The sequence below is a fragment of the Haematobia irritans genome, chromosome 4 (assembly GCF_050003625.1).
Source record: "Haematobia irritans isolate KBUSLIRL chromosome 4, ASM5000362v1, whole genome shotgun sequence".
NCBI lineage: Eukaryota > Metazoa > Arthropoda > Insecta > Diptera > Muscidae > Haematobia > Haematobia irritans.
In genome coordinates this window covers 223,083,399-223,101,189 of record NC_134400.1, presented here as the reverse complement: position 1 = coordinate 223,101,189, position 17,791 = coordinate 223,083,399, and the positions used below count along the sequence as shown (strand labels likewise).

The 17,791-nt window shown below is 32.3% G+C and overlaps 1 protein-coding gene across 4 annotated transcripts in view; it reads left to right on the top strand.

Annotated features, from left to right (window-relative positions):
- Window positions 1-252: 252 nt before the first annotated feature.
- Window positions 253-17,791, top strand: part of Ncc69 (sodium chloride cotransporter 69) — a 309,232-nt gene continuing 291,693 nt past the window's right edge. For 3 of the 4 annotated variants that reach the window (XM_075308676.1, XM_075308675.1, XM_075308673.1), the window contains exon 1: window positions 253-385. The gene's annotated coding sequence lies outside the window, so the exon portion shown is untranslated. The remainder of the gene's footprint in view (window positions 386-17,791) is intronic. The other variant, XM_075308674.1, reaches the window with a different exon arrangement.

The window sequence follows — 17,791 nt, the reverse complement described above, 5'->3', positions numbered from 1 at the left end:
GCTCACTTCTGAATGACTTACCTCTTTTTGCTTCCACTAAATTGGTTTTGTTTCTGGTGGTGATCATGAAACATTTGTATTGGTTTGGTTGAGCGGTGGTAATATATTGTCCCTATACCGTCGTTGTAGAGTGACTGGAAGTGTTTGTATGGATGAATGAATGTATGTTGGGCTGCCTGGCTTTCGGTGCTGCTGCGGATTGACGACGCCAACGACGACTACGATCATTATAATTTCACTGACTAACCGGCTCCATCAGTCTATTGTGGACTCTTATTGAGTACGGTTCGGTTTATTGTGAATAAACATTCACCTCTAACGTCGTTCTTGTGTCTTCGGGCGTCCGTTTTGTTTTTTGCTACCCAAGTGTTTTTCTTGTTTTTTGGTGTGTAATTCTTTGTGAGATTGTTATATTACATGAAAATTCCCAACAGATCTTTTTGCGTGGTAATAAACAAAATAATCGATTTACAGAGAAAGTTAAAAAATCGAATAATAAAACAAAGAAAATAAATGAATAAAAAACAACAACAACAAACAACATAAGTTATAGGATAGTGGTGTTAAAGAATAACAATATTATTGTTGTTTTAATATGTACGTTTATTGTGAATCCTGCCTGCCATGTGTTTATCTCACTATAGCAAATTTACTCACGTTGGTGTTTGCGATTTCATAATAGTTGTTGTTGTTCTTTTATTTACGTATAGAAGTGCGTGTTGTTTTTTCCTACGAATATTTAAATTCGTCTTAACGATCCCATCAAGAAGAAGAAGAAACGCTAGATGTCTTTAATTTCTTTTGAATTTTCAAATGTCAAGTTCGTTTATGAGAATTGAATTCGAAAAATTTGCTACCGCCAATTGCCGCGTAGTCAGTCGTGAAGTAAAAACTTCGTTTTTGTTATTCAAAATATACTTTGGCCGGTTTTGTGTTGTTCAAGTAAACAAAACTATTAGGGATGTCATTTGGGATATATTAATTTTCGATAGAGAAATCAACCTTGAAGAGTCCTCATTAATTAAAGAAATTTATATTTCGCGAAAAGTTTTCATTTGCTAATTTTGGTCTTTGAAATTTTAATCAAATGTACGAGTTTTGAGATTCAAAGGAATCAATTTTACAATCAATTGGAAAAAATAAGATTTTCTTTCAAAAATTAGTTGTTTACTAAACATATATATTTCGTTCAATTTCCAACATTTTGATCGAAAATACTGAGAAGAAAAAATATTTTTTTCTGCAAATTTAGTCAAAAAGTGAAGAAGTATATTTCTTCGTTCATTCATTAAGTATTTGTCATTCGCAGAAAATAACAGCATTTTGTATTAATATCTGCTGGTAAATTCAACCTATCATAACGTGAAGAGTATTTATCAATTTATATATCTTTTCTTCAAATAACAAAGTAACCTCGAAAATTGTTTATTTTCTAGTACTGGCCTTAACCCTAAACTCTACATTGACATCCCTATTATAAACCTAACATACTGTATTGGTTTATGTACACATTTTTGTTTTGTGTTTTTGACTTTGAATTGAAGAGAAAATAAATACATTTGGTATTGTACAACCTCTTTTATCCCCTTTGGAGTATTAATAATGTGTACGTGTTAAACTATTGTGGGAATAGACTTTAAGTTTTTGTTCTTCGGTTCCATTATAACGTTTTGCTCTTTAGTTTCATAAAATTAAAAAAAAAATCGATGTGTTTGTCATTATATCCCAGAGTCCCATTTGTTCTCAATTCGTATTCGGGTATTTGCTGTTCTTCTTCTTCTTTGCTGGATGTGTGCTTTAGTGTTGTTGGTGCAGCTGTTTATGTGTTGTTGTTGTTATTATGTTGTATGTAGGAACTCAATGGATGGATACTTGTTCTACCACAAAGTTACGATACAAAAACAAAACCAGCAATTGCATCAACAACTCGGCAACAGGCCTTTCTTCGCCGCACCGCCTCCCCCACAAAAAACACAACGATCACTGCAGCACTTGGCAACAACTCTCACATTGAGGTAAGTCCGTTCATTCTTAGAATGACAAGCACATCTTTCCTGGTTGTATTCGTTTGCTTGTTCATACCACATTACAATCTCCTCCATCTACCACACCTACTCTTCATTTGCTTGAAGTACATACATACATATCATACATGTTTCTCGAAAAATATGCTGTTCAATGCATTTCTCGTTTACTTTCCAAATGGAATTAACTCCATTTTTGATATATGAATTAGCTGTTACTTTTGTTCTATTCGTTGTAAACACAAATTTTTGAAAATGCTAAAATTCAAATATTTTATCAAAGGATTACTGTAATATTCAAGCTGAGATATAGTTGAAAAAATCGCGTTCTTAACAAAAAACAGACATTACCCTCAAAAGTCGAATTCAACACATTGGTAACAATTTATCAACAGAAATCCTCAAATCGAAATACACAATAATTTCTCAAATAGTTTTGAGGTGAGGCAAATTAAAAAAACAACGAAAATTTATGTTAAAGCTAACCCCCAACATCCAGTCTGAAAGTCAATATCAAAGCATTCATACACTACAACAGTGTTGCCAGTATTGGGAATTTTTCCCCAAATCGGGGATATTTTTTCGAGGATGGGGACAAAATTTTTGAGTTGGGGACTTGGGGATTTGGTGGGGAATTTCCACAAATTTGGGGATTTTAGTGGGGAATTCTGATCAGTATAACAAATTAGGTTTTGAGTTAGGGTTTATATGAAATTCTTTACTTCTACATGCTTAAAAAGGGGCTCAAAGAAGTACAGAGAATCTTCAAAATATGAAAAAAATTTTATTCCCAGAACTACTTTACAATTTACTTTGTTTCTAAGAAATTATTTACTATTGTGAAATTATTTCGTAAGGACTTGGGTCGAAGTGTTGGCCCCTCACCTGTATACATCACTAATTTGGAAAATATATATAAAACATATAATAGAGTTCATATGGGGGCAACAACGCCTTTTGGTCGATCACCCAATTTTATTTCTTAGCTATTCAGAACTATTTGATTCATAACTCCTATTTTTTTCTCTGATGAGGGATTGTATCAGATAATATTTTGAGTACCCGTCTAATTTTTTGGATTTTGAAACCGTAATCTTATTGTAACTCGTAAACTGGTATAACAAAAATTTCATATTTTTACAATTTTTAGATTATGACTGATTTTTTACAGCAGAGCCTATTTCTTTTCAAAAAACTTGCCAAACACGGTATTGGGGATTTTTGTGGGGAATTTTAAATTAAATTGGGGATTTTTGGGGATGAAAGCGTCTTTTTTTGGGGACAAGAACCCGAAAAATACTGGCAACACTGCACTACAATTCTAATTCGAAAATAATTATGTATCTTATTAAACATATCATCAAAAAAAAAAAGTTTAATAAAACTATCAATATTTTAAACATTTTTACACAGAGAATTCGATTTAGTACCACAAAACTGTATTACAATTAACCAATATGCGTGCTTACCAATTATTGTAATTCATTTTAAAGAAATTTTCTGTAAAATTGGTAGAAATTTCCTTTAACATAGTAAAAAAAAAATGAAAGTAGCTCACCAAAAATCGACTATGACTACGCTGCAACTCTTTAAACAAATTTTTGACGATAGCCATTCAAATGAGAAAAGTAACCGTATTCAAACACTCGTTGATGTCGCTGCTAGATTTTCCTTCGAAAACCAAGAATCCACTCAGAAAGTGATATTGATTATGTTTGTTTTTCATTTTCCCCAATACGCAGACACTTCCATAATTTAGTTTCGAACTTGTAATACTCTTGCGTCTGGCGGTGAGGCTAAGGACTTATCAGGCCACCCTTGTATATGCCCAGCAAAAACTAGGTAACCACATCTCATTACAATTTGCATTACAAGTAGTAAAACTGTCATTACACGTTGCATTACATTGCGGTGAGTTATAATGAGTAACTTGTAATGACTTCTTGGTAATTTGCCATGATTATTCTAAAACTATAATTCAGTTGGTTGTTAATGACTTAATAAAATAATATAACGTAATTTTTAACGTAATAAGGCATTTCCTTAAAAAACTCGATCAGAAGATGTAACGTAACGGTAATTCTGAAGATTTTTTCGTTTATGAGTATTCTTCACAAATATTTCATAATAATTGTGTTTTAAATATATTTAAATATAGCGCATTTCACGAATCCAACTCCCTTAAACAACCCACATTTATTTCTATTTTAAGTGTAAAATTAATTTGCGTTTAATCTTATTTAGGCGAATATATTTGTTTTTCTATTTCTACAATATTTTTTCCTACCCAAGTAGTGTTCATCTTACAGTATTACTTGCCATATTTTGATCCATTGTAATCGGCGAGAGAAGACATTATTTTCGAGATTTGGTTACCTGTGACAATATGGGGTTATTTTTCTTGGGGTGAAGTACTTCCCTCTAAGGACATGTAATGAGAGTTTTTGTTGAGTGTATATTTGAATATCATACACATAAGCGTTTTATCATTCACATCGAAAACTCCAACGCTCTTTCTCACTCAATCTTGGAAGATTGTTTAAACAAGTCATAACTACGTTAGCACATAGATTAAATGAAATGAAATCCCTGTTGGATTTTGATATTTGAATGATGAAATGCGCTTTGCAAAAATTTTAATAAAAAGCAAATGGAAATTCTTTTCGTATTGAAATATCATTTACAGTAGAGGAATTTTTATTAGACACGTACCAAGGACTATAGCTGTGAATCTCTTGGAATGGAATCCTCTTATTATTGTAAAATAAGTCAAGCGAAATTAAAAATGATAGACAATGTACAATGGATATGTAATTGGCAGACTCAAAACGGTTTCCCCGGAACTGCTGCTTGAATTTGCTGACCAGCCAGGAGCCACACGGATCTAAATTAGAGGTGTGCACGTGAGTAATAGTGTACTCATGCTCACGTACACTCACACCGTAGAAATCTTATTCACGCACACTCACGCACGATATTTTTTGGTAGGACTAACGCTCACGAAAAGAAAATTTTTACTCACGCACGAAAATCTTTTAAATGTCGTGACTCACGAAAAATGAGTAATTTACCTATAACATAGAACTTGACTGGAAACATGAGTATGATTAAAATCGAGAGCGTTATAAAACTCTTAACATCTAGGACGTCACAAAAATTATAAATGAATTCAACTCGTAAGTATTTTATGTACGAAAGCTGGATTATTTTCGTGTGCGTGAAATTCGTTACTCACGCACACTCACAAATATATTATTTTCGTGAACCACGCTCACGCATGACATTTGGTTGGTTAAATCACGCTCACACACACTCACTCCGTTGCCATCAGTGTGACTCACGACAATTTCGTGTCACGTGCACACCTCTAATCTAAATGAGATGAATACGGTAATTGTGGTACGATATGTGTTCAATTTTTGGCGAAAACCTCACGAAAAATCAAACATGATTTGTCAGCCTCTTAATTCCAAATTCCGCTTTCAACACCATAGGGACCCTACCACTCATCGAAGGGTTAAATACTGAATTTTATTTCGAATCATTTTTTGTATGTTCTTTAATTTTCTTTACGATTTTCTAGACCTAAGAGGAATATGAACAGGATATGATTCGGCTTTTACTATGCTATTCCCAACAATTCCATTAATGAAATTATGACCATTAACCATATAACAATTCTACGAAGTACATTGCCCCTATCTATGACGCACTATGCAACGTTTACAATTTATTCATAGATTTGTCGGTCGGTCTGTCCGTCCGTCAGTCAGTTTGTCTCTGCATTTTTGTTCAATGGAAAGTGTTAATTACATGATTCATATCTCGAATAAAAGAAAAACAAAGAGAGAACAAAACGACCATAATAAAATGAAATAAATCATTTCTAAATCACCCTCTAACGATTTAAAATGGAAAACAATGACTTTGTTGTATATTCTTCACAAATATTTATATATAAGCCAATACAAAACGATAGGTGTGAAGAAATTGTAAGGGGACGGACAAATGGACAGACACTAAATAAATCTTGAAGAATTGTACAAAGAATTAATATGACGGATAATCATTCAGGCATAGACAGTAATTTGCGTTTAATTGGTTTTCGAATCGATTTTGAAGTCATTCATGAGATTCTATATTTGCTCTTGAATGATTCATAATTTATTTTAAGTCATTGGAAAAGTAGTTTCATTAGACTTTATCAATAAAAAAAAAAAATAATTACAAATTTATTTCTATATTCTTCCACTGGCACATAAGTGTTTAATTAGTTAGTTGGTATTCATAACAACACAAAAAAAAACACAAAACAAAAATAATTTTGTAATATAAAAGATTACACATTCATGACTCCTAGGTCCACTAAATAATTGTTTGTATTAAATTTTGTTTAGCATCCAACACCCATGTCCCTCCCTCCTCCAATAAAACTAAACAATTAATTAGGAAGGTCTCGGATGACACGTTATTTCTATTTAATTTCCCCCTTTTTATTTCCCTTGAATCGAAAGGCATATTAAATAAATAAAACTGAAAATCTATTCAAGTAAATAAACAATAGTTCCACTACAACTCATAATACCGGCGATAGCTTTTAGATACCACTCTCGGATGTGTATTTGTATATTTTAATTAAATACAAACAAACAAAAAAAAGAGATACCTACCTGTTCTTTTAAACACAATACACAATGATATTGAAAATAAATTGCAAAACTTTGTAAAATTTCAAAATATTTCAATATTTAGTTAATCTACACTGAAAGCGAAAAAAAACTAAAATCTTATGCATATGTACAAATTCAGTTTTGCTCAATAATATTCGGTAAAATTTTAATGGCTTGAATTGTAGTCGCTGTACTGAAAGAAGAGTTTTATTTTCTGAGGAACGAAATTTTAGACAAAGAAAGTTTTCTTTTAATGCTAATAAATGTTATTTAAAGGCCAATATTAAGTTGGCATTATCGCGCTAAATTGGCCATTTTGTCACAGTTACTTTTCTTTAATAATTCATTCCACCGAAATTTGGATCATTCCCCAACAAATTATAATAAAATATGCAACATGAAGATATAATTTTACTTCGTTTTTACAGATTTAGTCTCGATTTTAGTGGTTAAACTCGTACTTAGTACCTAGTAAAGCAAATAAAAAACAACATTAAATAAAATCGTTACAACGATTGTCATAAATTTGGTTTTATTTGCCATTTAAGAAAATACTTTATACGAAAGGGAAAACTCTTTTGTCTAAAATTTCGTTCCGGAGGAAAGTATTTTTTCTTTGGGTGTGAGTATAATCGACAGTTAAGGCTGAAAAGAGAGTTATGGCATATTAGATACATTTCGAAGATGCAAGCTAGCATGTCAGATTCAGGAGTTGAGTAAGTAGATAATGAAGATTGACCATACATTTCCTAAGAGTTTTATGCTATCTTCACAATATGTTGATTTTTATGTTTACTTCAACAACAATCTACATTTTGGTAAGATGAGAGCATTTTTGTAAATTCCCTACGCAACTCCAAACAATTACTTTCCATACGCCCAACAAATTTTTCCCTATAATTTTCCTTACGCCAAAAAAATTAAATACGAACAAATTTTGTAAGAAAATAAAAAAAATTATTTTGGAATTCAATTTCGTTAAAAATATCAACATAACCGTTTTAAAATTCAGTCTAAAGGGTGATACGGTCAAAATTTGGTCAATATAAACTTGACGTATTTCTTTCAATTTTGCATTTAAAAAACCTGAACACCCCTCATTTTGAAGGTGTGTATGTAGAATGTTGCTCCTATTTTGATTTTGGAATTCACTCTTCAGTTGTCACAATGCCGTCCAAGCAAGAAGAGCAGCGTATCAAAATTTTGCTCGCGCATCGCGAAAATCCGAGCTACTCGCACGCAAAATCGCTAAAAGTTGTCAAATCAACCGTTACAAATGTAATTAAAGTGTTTGGGGAACCTTTGTCGACAGCCAGGAAGTCTGGATCGGGGGGAAATCGAAAACCGGAAGCCGCTGAGACGACAAAGAGAGTTGCCGGTAGTTTCAAGCGATACCCTAACCTCTCTCTCCGAGATGCCGCAAATAAGCTGGGTGTATCGTCTACAACCGTGCATCGAGCTAAAAAACGAGCCGGACTATCGACTTACAAGATGGTAGTGACCCCAAATCGCGATGATAAACAAAATACGACGGCCAAAGCGCGATCCCGGAGACTGTACACGACGATGCTGACAAAGTTTGACTGCGTGGTAATGGACGACGAAACCTACGTCAAAGCCGACTACAAGCAGCTTCCGGGACAGGAGTTTTATACGGCAAAAGAAAGGGGAAAGGTAGCAGATATTTTCAAGCACATAAAACTGTCAAAGTTCGCAAAGAAATATCTGGTTTGGCAAGCCATCTGTACCTGTGGCTTGAAAAGCAGCATTTTTATAGCTTCCGGGACTGTCAACCAAGAAATTTACGTGAATAACGTGTTTGAATAAACGTCTGCTGCCTTTCCTGAAGAAACACGGTTGTTCCGTCCTGTTTTGGCCGGATTTGGCATCTTGCCATTACGGTAAAAAGGCCATGGAGTGGTACGCCGCAAACAACGTGCAGGTGGTTTCCAAGGACAAGAACCCTCCCAACACGCCAGAGCTCCGCCTAATTGAGAAATACTGGGCTATTGTCAAGCGGAACCTAAAGAAGACCAAAAAAACTGCTAAGGACGAGATGCAGTTCAAGGCAAACTGGCTTTCTGCGGCGAAGAAGGTGGACAAGGTGGCTGTACAAAATCTGATGGCAGGTGTCAAGCGTGAGGCCCGGCAATTCGGATTTGGAAAAGCGAAAGCCTAACTGAATATTTTTTTCCTGAATTTTATACTAATTGAACTTGAAAAAGAAATTTAATTTGATTTTTTAAATAAACGATTTCACCGATTTACACGCGTTTTCCCTTGACCAAATTGTGACCGTATCACCCTTTATTATAAAGGGAATATTTGAAACTAGTGCAAATTCCTGCAGTGGATTGTAAATGTGATTGCACAATGCAATTTAAAATGCTGTTATTTATTTATTTCTTTGTTCTTACCATCGTTACTGTAGAATATATTCGTTCAGCTTAAATGATAGAGCTAATTGACAATATTGTGAGGGATTCTAAGTCCAAAGACAATAATAAGATCGTTTTCATTTTACAATTAATTTCGAAAATGTTGAACTTTTTATTAGAATCGAAATCGCAAGTAAATATATATATATATATATATATATATATATATATATATATATATATATATATATATATATATATATATATATATATATATATATATATATATATATATATATATATATATATATATATATATATATATATATATATATATATATATATATATATATATATATATATATTAGTCTAGAATGTTTGAAATTCAAGGTTTCTAAAGACTTTCGTTCAATTTTAGAAACATTGTATTCCAAAAGAAAAGCCCTACGTTTGTAGTAAGAATAAAAAATCTCCATATTTTTCACCACTTTTGTAATTTTCGGGAAAAATCCCTACATCTGACATCATTGCATGTGAGGTTGCCTTCAGTACTGCCGGAACGTAACTTGACTCTTTGGCTTTGGACTCTTTAGATGATCTGTAACTCTGATATTTACCTGCTTTCGTATTTTTGTGATGAGCAGTACATAAATTGAAATAGCCCGCTGAAAATATAATCTCGAAGCTCTTAGTGGAACAATTTATAAGTAGATTATAAGTAATGCAGAAGAAATCACGCTGCACGGTCTCTTTGACTTTTTATATCTAAATGTCGTTTGATGTTCTCGAGAATATTGACATAAGCCTGATCATATCGTAGAACTTTTATACATCACATTTGGGCAGCTCTTAAAACTATTTGCAAACGTTAACTTGCTTCCATTTTCTGAACACGCGTTCCGTTACTTTCGTCAAGAAGATTTCTAATTAATCCTCTGCTGCATTCATAATATCCGAAGATTCCTCCGAGCACCATGATCATGAGAGGGGATTGTAGCTTAAACCAGCGACTGAAGTACTTTCTGTGGGATTTGTGTTGATTGAGATACGTCCTGCGTTCAAAAGTTATAGAAGTGGAAGATGAGTGGGTATACCTGCCAAATCACACCTTAATTCTCTAATGACTATTATCGATCAAATGTATCAACAATGTATAGTCGCCAGTTGCATCAAACTTTGCTATAAGAGAGTTCGATCCTCGATGTGGGTGCCTACTGCCATTGATTTTTTACCAGACTGGTGGATTAGAAAGGTGTTCTATTGTTGACAGCGTTTTGTATTTATGCTATGATGAAGATCTCCTTCTAGTGTCATTCGCAGTATCTCACACTTTCTCGGTAGGGGCATAAATAATTACCTACTTATCTTTTCCTCACATACTAGTATTCAATGAATTCCGCATTGTATTTTTGTCTCTCGATTTTTGATCGAAACTTTCTAGTCTTTTCTAAAGAAACACAGGCTACTGAATATCCCTCTCCCTCTTTAATTAATCGAGTCATAGAGCATGGGGCATGATTTATTGATAGAGAATTCAGCGCATTAAAGTGTGTGTATAAGTGTGACTAAATCCGCACATCCACTTTCTCGAAATTAACATAGCAGGAAAAGAAATTATCACCAAAGATTGGTGGGTGGATGAAATATGTTTGATGTAATTTTCTACGTGTTTAATGAACTTTATTTGCACTTTACTGAGTATTTCATGTAAATTCGTTCCGTTGTGTGCGGAATGATATCTCATTCATTTTCCAAGTAAATTGGAGATCAAAAGATGATTTTCAGTCAAGACAAAGTTCTTCTACATATCTCCGCTTTTCCTAGTATCAGAAATTCAAAAACTGAATAACCACTTTCCTTGTGAATTAACAATTGGGACCTGCATATAAATCACTATGGGAAAATTCGTCATCTGTGCTTCCTATATGTGGGTAGGAACATAAGGAATAAATCGTCTCAAAATCCTTTAAATTACTCTACATTAGCTAAACCGAAAAAAATATAAAATATAATAAAAGCTATAGTGGAATATTGTTTACAATTATTGGCTAGAAGGCGTTAAGACATTTCATTTACATTGGAAATTGTATGATAAAATGACCCATTTCCTTAGCCATTATTTAGTTTGTCCATGGTATACCGTATGCCTTATATTATTTCTGCCGAGGATGAATTGTTTCATACTATTGTTTTTGTGTGTACCTTTTCTATCGCCTGTAGATGGAGTTTTCTTAAATCCATAAAACCATCGAAATTGGTGAATTTAATTCCATTAGGAATTTATAAGGAAAAATGTATATGGATGTCAAAAAAAAAACGTTGAAATCTCCATTACTACTAAAAGAAACAACAGCAATGTGGTTAGAAAATAAGCTGAGAAGCAGTCCTCACACAGAAAAAAAATTCCGCTGCTAAACTAACGCAAAATTTATTTTTATTGCAAAAACAAAAAAATATATTAGTTATTTTTTTTTTTGAAATTTTCCTCGGCTTTAGTTAATTTAACTAATGTACACAAAAAATTATTAGAATAAAGGAAACTTTCTCCAAACATAATAATTCCATGAACCAAAATAAAGTTAAATTGACTTTAGTGAAATAGTGAGTTCACTTTTTTTTGAGTGTGTGGAGATTTCACCATCTTCACATTTTTCATATACACTGAAAAAAATATTGACCTAATATGGAAGATTATGCAACTTAAATTTTAGGGCTCGAAATTTACGCAATGCCAAGGACAAAATTCTTTAAAATAATGACATTTTAATTAGTTTATAATCCTTGCTTCAAACATTTTTATACCCTGCGCCACACTGTGGAACAGGGTATTATAAGTTAGTGCATATGTTTGTAACACCCAGAAGGAGACGAGAAAGACACATGGTGTCTTTGGCAATAATGCTCAGGGTGGGTCCCTGAATCGATATAACCATGTCCGTCTGTCTTGTGAACACATTTTTGTGATCAAAGTCTAGGTCGCAATTTAAGTCCAATCGCCTTCAAATTTGGCACATGTTCCTAATTTGGGTCAGAATAGAACCCTATTGATTTTGGAAGAAATCGGTTCAGATTTAGATATAGCTCCCATATATATCTTTCGCCCGAGATGCACAAATATGGACCCAGCAGCCAGAGTTTTATACCGATTTGCTTGAAAGTTTGTACAAACATAACACTTAGTCGTATAGTCAAGTGCGCAAAATTTGATTGAAATTGGTTCAGATTTAGATATAGGTCCCATATATATCTTTCGCCCGATATGGACTTATATGGCCCCAGATGCCAGATTTTTGGCCGAATTTGGTTGAAATTTTGCACTAGGAGTACAATTAGTAGTATAGTCAAGTGTGCACAATTTGATTGAAATCGGTTCAGATTTAGATATAGCTCCCATATATATATTTCGCCCGATATGGACTAATATGGTCCTAAAAGCCAGAGATTTGGCCCAATTTGGTTGACATTTTGCACAGGGAGTAGATTTAGCATTGTAGCTATGCGTACCAAATTTGGTTAAAATCGATTCAGATTTAGATATAGCTCCCATATATATCTTTCGCCCGATATGCACTTATATGGACCCAGAAGCCAGAGTTTTATCCCGATTAGCTTGGAATTTTGCACAAGGAGTACAATTGGTAGTATAGTCATGTGTGCAAAATTTGATTGAAATCAGTTCAGATTTAGATATAGCTTCCACATATATTTTTCGCCCGATATGGACTTATATGGCCCCAGAAGCCAGAGTTTTGGCACTAGGAGTACAATTAGTAATATAGTCATGCGTGCCAAATTTGATTGAAATCGGTTCAGATTTAGATATAGCTCCCATATATATGTTTTTCTGATTTCGACAAAAATGGTCAAAATACCAACATTTTCCTTGTAAAATCGCCACTGCTTAGTCGAAAAGTTGTAAAAATGACTCTAATTTTCCTAAACTTCTAATACATATATATCGAGCGATAAATCATAAATAAACTTTTGCGAAGTTTCCTTAAAATTGCTTCAGATTTAAATGTTTCCCATATTTTTTGTTTTACTAAAATTGTGTTCCACCCTAGTGCATTAGCCAACTTAAATTTTGAATGTATGTATTTGGGACAAACCTTTATATATAGCCCCCAACACATTTGACGGATGTGATATGGTATCGAAAATTTAGATCTACAAAGTGGTGCAGGGTATAATATAGTCGGCCCCGCCCGACTTTAGACTTTTCTTACTTGTTATACTCTGCGCCACACTGTGGAACAGGGTATTATAAGTTAGTGCATATATTTTTCATTAAAGTTAGGACACAAATCTTGAAATTTTGCGTCCCTCTGTTGAAGTTGTAGATCTTTGAAGTAACGCAAATGTTCCTTAAAATAAAGAAAAACATTTTTAATTTAAGGAAATCGTCTTTAACTCAACTGACATATTGAATTTTTAAATTTAAGATAAAAATGCTTTTTAGCATTAAGAAAACAGTTTTTACTTTGAAGTACTTGGCATAATTTGGATTTTGAAACTGGAATTTGTTTGTACATGAATACCTTTATTAATATATCGCAAACAGAGAATAAAAATTCGATGAATGAGATCTTTATCCAATTTTAATTTTATGGATCCTATATTTAAAGCCAGGAAGGTCCCTAAAAAATGTCTTTATTTTAAAGAAGCCGCATCTTTGGCTCGGAATCAATACCAAAATCCTTAATGGAAGGTCAAAATCTTTGGATCCAAGTAAACTTTTTTTTTGAGTGTATGTATCCTAAAAATGGGATTTCATTCAGTCTAAGGTTTTCCATTCGAAAAAGCACCCTTGAATTTTTTTCAAATGCAGATTAAAGCTAGTTATGTACTAATGGTATTTTTAGAATCTGAGTGCTGACAAAGATGAAAACACAACATACTCGTACAATGCATACCTCAATGAATTTTTGATGGTATTAATTTAAAAGAAATCTCCAATTTATTCCTAACTTGCTGTGTTCTATTTTTATGTTGCGCCCATATTTTCCTTTCATTCCCTTAAATCATGAAGTAGGAAGCACAACCATTTACAGCGTATGTCATAACAACACAGCGTGGTAGGTGTAACATTATTTGTCTAGATCATGTCTCTCCATCGAATAGATTTGCCTTCACTTTGTGATGGCGATGATAATGACGATATCTCTGTATCTGGGCAATATCCAACATCAAGTTTCAGTTTTTTAATGCCTTGCCAAGTCGAAAAAAACGAGAATAAAATTTTTGAATTGTCAACATTTATGACAGTTATCTTCTACCTGGGTTTCCATGCCATTTACTTCGTGACACTGGATATTTGATTTGGATGGGAAACATAAGCCCAGTGAAGAAAATTCAGATGGTAGAGATGGCAAATGTAAACTTTGTGTAATTTCGGAATTGCATGCAACAAAATCGGTATTTTTTGGGGCATTTGTTGCTTTGGAACTATTGATTTTCCTAGATTGGAATATTTATTACTTGAGTACATTAACATATTTTGCATTGTTATAGGTTGAGGCAACCCAAAATAAGAACACGAATACTACATCATTTCTCCTACATTTATAGATGATACACTGAAAAAAATATTTACGTTATATTAACGATTATGCAACCTTAATTTTAGGATGCGAAATTTACAAAATATTAAGGACAAATTTCTTTAAAATAATGAAATTTTAATTAAAATAAAGTTTATAATATTTGCTTCAAAAATTATTTTCATTAAATTTAGGATACACATTTTGTAAATTTGCGTCCCTCCATTAAAGTCGCATGTCTTTGAACTAAGGCAAATTTTCCTTAAAGTAAAGAAGCACATTTTTGATTTAAAGAAATTGTCCTTAAATTAACTGAAATATTGAAACTTTAGATTTAAGATAAAAACGCTTTAAATATAGGCTAAGACTTAACATATTTTGAGGAGTTAGCATCTTTGGTTTAAAGTTTTCTTTTTGGAATTAAAAACAGTTTTTACTTTGAAGTATCCGTTATAATTTGAATTTTTAAAATGACATTTGTTTGTACGTCAATGGCTTTTTTTAATATACCGCGAAAAGAGAATGAACATTTTTAAAATGAGACCTGTATCCGGATTTTAATTTTATTGATTTCATTGATAACTACACTCAAGAAAATGTTTACTTGAATCCATAGAGTTTGACCTTCTCTTAAGGATTTTGGTATTGATTTCGAGCCAAAGATAAATCATTTTTAATAAAGACTTTTAAGCCAGCTACATTATAAAAAATATTTACGTTATATTAAAGATTATGCAACCTTAATTTTAGGATGCGAAATTTACAAAATATTAAGGACAAATTTCTTTAAAATAATGAAATTTTAATTAAAATAAAGTTTATAATCTTTGCTTCAAAAATTATTTTCATTAAATTTAGGATACACATTTTGTAAATTTCCCTCCATTAAAGTCGCATGTCTTTGAACCAAGGCAAATTTTCCTTAAAGTAAAGAAGCACATTTTTGATTTAAAGAAATTGTCCTTAAATTAACTGAAATATTGAATCTTTAGATTTAAGATAAAAACGCTTTAAATATAGGAGACCTGTAACCGGATTTAAATTTTATTGATCCTAGATTTAAAGCGAGATAGATCGAAAAAAATGTCTTTACTTTAAAGAAGCCGCATTTTCGGCTCGGACCCAATACCAAAATCCTTAAGGGAAGGTCAAAATCTTTGGATCCCAGTAAATTTTTTTGAGTGTAGACATGAGAAAAGAGCTGTTGGAAAAGCTAGAAATGTTAGAATTTCTCTTTCCTTAAAGGTGGGTATTAAGTTCGAGTTTAGCCGCTAAAATCGTAATTTTTCCACGATTACTTTTCTCTAATAATCCATTTTAATGAATACAAACTTTGTGAAAATTTGCTTTGGGATATTCCCCATCAAGTTATAATGAAATCTGCAACAAAAATGCATAATTTTATGACTTTTTTACTGATTTAGTTTCCACTTTAGTGAATATTAGCGGCTAAACTCCAACTTAATACCCATCTTAAATGATCAATATTATAAATGAAAACAAACTTATTCTTGTAAAATATTGCCGAAATCTTGAGGAACAATAAACTGTCCATCAATTGAGTTAATTTGTCTGCTTTATATTGAACTGTTTTAATAAAGTAAACATGAAAATTTCAACGCGAAAGCGAACATACACTGAAAAACCAGTGAACCCATCAGGAAGAACAATTTTGGTTAATTTATAAAATGTAGATAATTTTTTAGAAAAATTTATCTAAACTGTATTACAAACGCTGACATCACTCCGATCTCACAAACATAAGTAAATGTTTTTCAACAAATTCAAGAAAATTTATTTGATAGTTTTAATTTTTTTTTTCACTTGTTAAAGTAAATTTTGTAGTTTGTAGGAAAAAATTGGAGTTCAAAATTGCAAGAGTGTCTTTAGTTCCATACGAAGTTCAAAATGGGCGAATTTGTAGTAAAATTTTCAAATTTGAAGTAATAAAGAACTATTTTGAACCAGGAAGAAAACTTTCGGTAAATTTTAAAAAATTTTGAATATTTGTAGAAAATTTTAACTGAACAGTATTACAAACGTTGGCATCACGCCGATGTCATAAAAATAAGTAATTATTTTTCGACAAATTCAAGAAAATTTATTAGACATAACTACGTTTTTTCACATGTTAAAGAAAATTTTGTAGTTGGAAGGAAACACTTGGAGTTCAAAATTGCAAGAATGTCTTTAGTGACATACGAAGTTCATGATGGACGCATTTTTGGTAAAATTTACAAATTTAAAGAAATTCTGAACTATTTTGTGGAAGACACGAATTTAGTTAATCTTTATGCTTCATTTTAGTATATTTTTTTCCTCGGTTTTAGTTAATTTAACTAACGTACACAAAAAATTATTAGAGTAAAGGAAACTTTCTCCAAATTTAATAATTCCATGAACTAAAATAAAGTTAAATTGGCTTTAGTGAAATAGAGAGTTCACTTTTTTTTGAGTATAAGTTGTTTTCAGGCCCTGTTTCTAAACTGGACCTTGGAAGCAGGGAGATGGGTATGGAAACCTTGAAACCCGATATGGGTAGTGTTCCTAGGTCTCATTATACTCAAAACACCATCAGGTGTTGCTCCAATTTGTTACAGATGTGCTCTCAATTCTAAGTGACCGGTAGTCCTCTTGAGTAGTTTTCCAGACTTTTTCTTGTCTGGGTCACTCCAAAAGCCGACCTTAAACACTATTCCAAATACACCATTTGTCCATATTGTCTCCTTCAGGGTGTTGGAAACATATTCACGGATTCATAATATCCTGTTCCATAGGGTACACTGAAAAAAATATTGTCGTGAGGTCAAAGATTTCATGTCTTTAAAATACGAATGCAAATTTTTCTTAGCATAGAAGACGCATTTCTCTAATATAAAGTTTTTTCCTTGTCCAAAAGTCGATAAACTTTTCAATAAAGTCGTATTGTCCTTACAATTAAGTGATTTCACTTAAAAATTTGTATCATAATATGAAAGAAAAAATGTTTGGACTAAGGTCAACTTGACTTTAATAATTCAGAAAAATTCTTTAAATTTAATGAAATTGTCTTTAAACTTGTTGTCATTTTGCATCTTGACTACAAAGCAAAAAATCGTTTAAATATAGGACATGTTTCAACACTTTATTTTAAAGACGTTTTTTACTTGAAACATAGCATAATTATTACTGAAAGTCGA